Source organism: Diadema antillarum, unplaced genomic scaffold (genome assembly GCF_040938485.1).
Source record: "Diadema antillarum isolate AM-2024a unplaced genomic scaffold, OU_Dant_1.0 seq00000622_RagTag, whole genome shotgun sequence".
Taxonomy (NCBI): Eukaryota; Metazoa; Echinodermata; class Echinoidea; order Diadematoida; family Diadematidae; genus Diadema; species Diadema antillarum.
The window spans coordinates 64,380-70,379 of NW_027271545.1; the positions used below are offsets into that span (position 1 = coordinate 64,380).

The 6,000-nt window shown below is 42.0% G+C and overlaps 1 protein-coding gene across 2 annotated transcripts in view; it reads right to left on the reverse strand.

Annotated features, from left to right (window-relative positions):
• LOC139736117 (ras-related protein Rab-9A-like) overlaps window positions 1–4,158 on the reverse strand; it is a 42,219-nt gene extending 38,061 nt beyond the window's left edge. The window contains exon 1 of one of the 2 annotated variants that reach the window (XM_071646849.1): window positions 4,106–4,158. The gene's annotated coding sequence lies outside the window, so the exon portion shown is untranslated. Of the gene's footprint in view, window positions 1–3,819; window positions 3,885–4,105 lie in introns of those variants that run through there. The other variant, XM_071646847.1, reaches the window with a different exon arrangement.
• Window positions 4,159–6,000: the final 1,842 nt, after the last annotated feature.

Sequence of the window (6,000 nt, forward strand, 5' to 3'; positions counted from 1 at the left end):
TATGAGGTCAGACCACAGCGCAACGAGAAAAAAAAAATAGATAACGCATTCAAAAACTTTTCATGTAGCGACAATAAAATTTGACCAAAAATGGACAATTGGAATGCGTGTGCAACTCATCATTATATCCTTTCCAATTTTAGTTCCGACTTCCAGTTCTTTTGCTGGTTTTGAGCAAATATGAGTTTGGATGATTAAAGCCGAAATAATAAAATCATCGCCCCGATCCCGCCGGGTGACAGTAGCGTTAAAATAGTTGAGTAACGCATGTTAACCTGTACTTAATCGGTGTTCAGAAAAAGAAGCAAACGCATTTATTAGTTTGAACAGATCTGGATTTGTTCATTATCATTTATTTTAACAAATGATAATTTAAATATGAGTGTGTATGATCAAAGCAGAAATAATTAGTGAAATCATCGCGATCCTGCCAGGTGACAGTAGAGTAAAAATAGTTGAATAACGCATGTTAACCTACTTAATCGGTGCTCGGAAAAAGAAACAAACGCATGTATTAGTTTGAATAGATCTGGATGTGTTCATCATCATTTAACGAATGATAATTTGAATATGAGTGTGTATGATTAAAGCCGAAATAATAAATGAAATCATTGCGATCTCGCCGGGTAACATAGTAGCGTAAAAATTGTTGAATAACGCATGTTAACCTACTTAATCGGTGCTCGGAAATAGAAACAAACGCATTCAACAGTTCAAGAACGGATGTACAAAACGCGAAGAGATTTTCGGAAGAAAATAAAGAACGCATTTTTAATCCCTTCGAGCGCAACGATCATACATTACATAAAATTACAGCCAAATGATTCATGAAATTATCGAATTCCCGCTGGGCACCAACAGCGTAAAATACCTCGCAAGTTAGCGGTAAACAACGCACGTATGTTACTCTGAAATCATCGCGATCTCGCCAGGTGACAGTAGCGTAAAAAAAGTTGAATGACGCATGTTAACCTAAATCAGAAAAAGAAACAAACGCATTTATTAGTTTGAATAGATCTGGTACAGATTTGCGTAAACAGGATGACAACCTCCCACATTCAATCCTGTCACATATTTTCAAGAACGGTCGTACAAAACGCGAAGAGATTTTCGGAAGAAAATAAAGAACGCATTTTTAATCCATTTGGGCGCAACGATCGTACATTGTACATGTACAGTACTAGATACAGCCGAAATGATTCATGAAATCGTCGCATTCCCGCTGGGCACCAACAGCGTAAAAATACCTAGCAAGTTACGGTAAACAAGGCCTGTATGTTACTCTACAGTATATGTTTGCCCCCATATTTGCGCTGGTGTTTAGAAAAAGCTTAACAAACAAGAATTACAATAAAGAATTAACTTATCATTTCAGCCTCTATTTCTTTCATCTAATTCACAAATAATCTCCCTTTATTCTCTCAATAATAACGCTCAATAATTGTGTAATAATAACGCAAAGGATATGTTTAAGTTTCATGGATGGGTATATGACGTCATGCTTATGTTTTTCTTTGTTTTTAATGAGTATGGTTATAACGAGGTACCGGTTATAACGAGGTAATATCGCCGGTCCCACGGATCTCGTAATAACGGGGTTTGTGGTTACATTGCGCAATCAATCTAGCAGCACACGAAGCGGGCAACAGCACGAGAGAAATGTACAGAAGGTGCTCAACGTCCTGTCTACATCACGACATACCGAGTGCGCTGCGTACATCACAGCCCAGGCCCGCCGCCCATCCAACTACAGTTCAACTGCCTTGTGGGTCATTCCTTCTTGCCGAGCTCGCAGTGTGAAATGCATGCGTTGTTACATACGCACTATACAGAAGCTACAGCTGTACTTCAGCTAAGTAGAGGACGCAAGGCGTAATTAGAAATAAGACATCACGATTGGTAGGTGAATTGTTGATTTTTTTTTTTTCGGCGGCCGAAAAAAAAGTAAATATCAAAAAAGTCGATGCGGCAACTGAAAATCGATGCGGGCGGGGAGCGGGCTGGGACGAGAATTATGAATTTCTTGGTATTTTCAGCGCCATTTTGAAAATAGTAAATAGTAAAAAAATCGATGCAGCGGCCAAAATCGATGCGCGCGAGGACGAGAAACTGGTCTCTTTTTTTACTTGGCCTTATATATCGCATTCTGGAGTCTGCTTGTGCACCATATAAATGCGTTAGGCAGAGGGTCCCGAGTGCGGCAAATGAGGGATCTAGGTCTGTGTGCGCGACCGAGGAGCCTTTTTTTTCTTTTTCTTTTTTGAGAACTTAAATAATGATATTATAAAGATAAAGGCGCAAATATTCTTATCTGAATGACGCGCCTCAAATACAACAACTACACAGCACTCGGGACAGCCGTGTGGCTCAATCGCTTAGCTAGCGCAGGCGCACAGGTTTCAAATCTGTCAAATGGAGAAATTGTCATTCTCACCAGGGGTGGATCCAGGAATTCTGTAAGGGGGGGGGGGGGGGGGGGGCATGACTGATATTTCTGGTGCCACTTCCGGGTTTAATTTCCATTTTTTTCTTTTTATTTCTTTTGTTTTTAACGAAAAATAAAGGGGGGGGGGGGCGTGCGCCGGTTGCGCCCCCCTCTGGATCCGCCACTGCTCACAGTTCCTCTTGACTGAATCATTTAAACTAAAAGTCATGAATTTTGACAGGAAGAGAAGTCCTATGTAGTAATAAGTATTAGAGGAACCAAATGTTCCCAGGTACCAGGTACGTGTTGTCAACAATTGGACTAGACATTCTAGTATTTCTACATCGGTATGTATTCAAATTGAAGCAATTTTTAGTGCTTAAGTGGGATTTTAGGGGCGATACTACGCCGTATAGACCCCCAAAATCCTACCATTCCCACCCTATTAAAGTGCAAAGCGGTCAGGCTGGTCGCAGTTTAATACATCGACATTAATACACACACTGAATCCCAATGCCAAGCGAAATCCCACACACAAGATACATGCACACACGTGTCGGTACTGGAACACATGCTGTCGAAGCCATGGTGTCTAAGACTGAGTGATATGGAACCAGCTACTCAAATTCGCATGCACTGCTTGATAAGGGTAAAATCTCGCACCGATAATATATCTACAGTAGGGCCCTAAGTAGACAGAAAGATCCGTCTGTCCGGAGGAGTCTTTTATTTTTTTGACGTTATCGCTCTCCTCCGTCAGGAAGGGATCCGTGAAGCCAGACGCACATGCAGTCTCTGCGGAACATTTCCCCGACGTCCCGACGACCAGATAAACTTTTACAGACCGATATCTTTCGGTCAAGGCCCTAAAGTGCAGGATTGCCAACATGTCATCTCCGAGTCTGATGAGTGATGCATGACTAGCGCTAGCCCGACCAGACGCCACTGGGCTGTGTAGAACCTATGGCGGACACGCAGCGCGCGGTGGGGACTATATCACGATTATGCCAATTTATATCCACGACCACGTAAATTTATTCCATATTGCACATATCAAAAGTCGTTAGTAAGCAAACGGTCAATGAAAGGGCAAGCTTATCGTCAAGATTCTCGGTGAAAAGAGCGAGGTGGGATCCCACCTGTTTGGATCTCCCAGCACCAAGGTGCTAGGTGAAAACGTAGACGAATCGCGATTTTAGAAATAACATGAATACAAGTATACGGGACTACTCTCCTAAGTGAGAAACGCCTACTACCACCACCGACTAGCATAGTATCGGGAGAGATCAAAATGCTTCGCCGTTACCACATATTTCTTTGATGATGTGTGACAACATGTGTCTTCAACATAGATTAGATTGACAGCTGCTACAAAACGCATATCATAATCATACCTCTGGAGTCTAATCGCCTAAAAACAGAGCCGCACGACGTTACAGACGTTGTCGCTCCTCATTAGTCATGTGGCTATGGGATATGGGTGCATAGAATTCTAAAATTAGAAGTATCAGTCACCTGACACTGCCGTGCCTGACGAACAGAAAAGACACTAAAACATGAAACGGCAGCATCTTAACAACTGCCTTTTTATGAGAACATTTTGTATTTTTGATTTGGAACTAGGGCCTATAAGGGCAGAGATGGCGATGCAACTCAGAATGATACTACCGGTAGACCTACCTGTCATTAAGGCACAGGGAACAGTACTTTCAAAGGCACCGAGAACCATGATTTTGACCACAAACTGGAAATTCTAATATTATGCAAAAACATTTGTTCGATATAGTGCCGCGCGGGTCTCCGATCTATCCTTTTCTCAATTTGTATGATTGTATAGTCTTTCACTTAAAAAAACAAAACGGGAGATTTCATCTGGTACTGGTGTATCAGGCCTTGCAGATATGGGGCCTTGCTTCCACTCACAAAAATAGTAGGTCTATTACTAGCAAGGAGGTACTAGGCGAGCCTAGTACCTTCTTGTTACTAGTAAATATACCAGGGCCGGCGGAACGGCTGCGGGGACCGGGGGGGGGGGGGGGGGGGGGCTTTTTTTTCAAATATTACTCCGAAAGTGGTAGTAGAAAAAAGAATTGAATGAAAGTAGAAAGAAACCTTTGAGCGCGGTAAGGCGGTTAGGCCTTTGTTTTTGTTTTGTTTTTTATAGTAGGGCGGACGTCCACTTGGGCGCGGACAAGCCCAGGAAGGGTTGCGGAAGCAAATTCTGTCATTTCGGCATCCTGTCCGCGTCAGACGCGGTATAAGTGTGTGAATCGGCTTGTCCTGGGACATTCATAGGAATGTCCGCGGACTGTCCGCGGACTACTCCGGAAGAGCGCGAAATACCTCGGAATATGCTAATCGTAGCCGGGCAGCGCGGAAACATCTAGGATTACATCAGGAATGAACGCGGACAATCAGGATGCCTTTCGGACAACATAAGTTAGGCATGCGGACAACTGATGCGGACAATACCAGGAAAATGGAAAGGTATAAATTTGGCGCTGACTTTGACTTTTCCTCATTTGACTGCTAGACGTCATTGATGCTCCTTGTTGTGCTTCCACAGTAGCTGCTGATATTATATTGATATGATTGGTCAATATTATTTTACAAATGTGACCACCAAAAGTCGAAGAATAGGACTGTCTGCATGTCGGGTGACGACTCATTTTTTTTTTTTTTATTTGTCTCACCTGGGAGAACAATCTTTTCTCTGCACTAGGTGAGGGCTTCAAAACTTCTTCACAGAATTTTGATCTTTGACTTCTTTGACCTTTGCCCTTGATTTTTGACCTATATTGTACATTTTGCTACAAAATGCTACTTCCGGCGGGGACATATATTATGCACCACGTAATTTCTACTTTTCCCTGTTAGTTTTGAGCAGATTTCTTACAAGTGAAGGATGGAGTGGTGGTGATTGGGTGTTAACTTTAGTTTTAGTTGTCCTTCACTAATTGACATTAATTCCAGTTTCACCTCATTTGCATAACAATAGAAATGTTGAGATATTTGAATTTGGGCCTTCACAGAATTACTCATACCCTTATGAAAACACTGTCATTGTCATTGATTTATTCATTTGTGCAACTTTTAAGAGTCATTTTGCTTTGCCATTGGGTTTGTGCAGGTCTTCAAAAGACATTCAATTGGTCCACGTTCTGTTAAAGGGGACCTCCAGTACTCCAGTAACTTGAGGTTTCAGAGTGTCCATGCCGTCATGTGATCTCTATAGCTATACAATGCATATTAGATATTCATTCAATACCTTGGAAATAGTTTGTCTACCCCAAAACATCAACAGTAAATCCTGTGACCATTACTTGTAAATACCGTACCAGACTATTTTGTGTCTCTGCTGGAGGAGAGGCTCTTTTCTGGTTATTGTCCATGGAATCCTGAACACTGAAATGCTTCAAGGAGTTTGTCTCAGTATAAGTTGGATCTATTCCTGCCCAAGATGCACTTGGAATGTCTGATGTGATATTCAGGTCATTGTCACTCTTTAGCATCTCTCTATGGCAAATAAGGTGACAAATTTGATGTCCGAACACATCTTCTGCTCTGTACTGAAC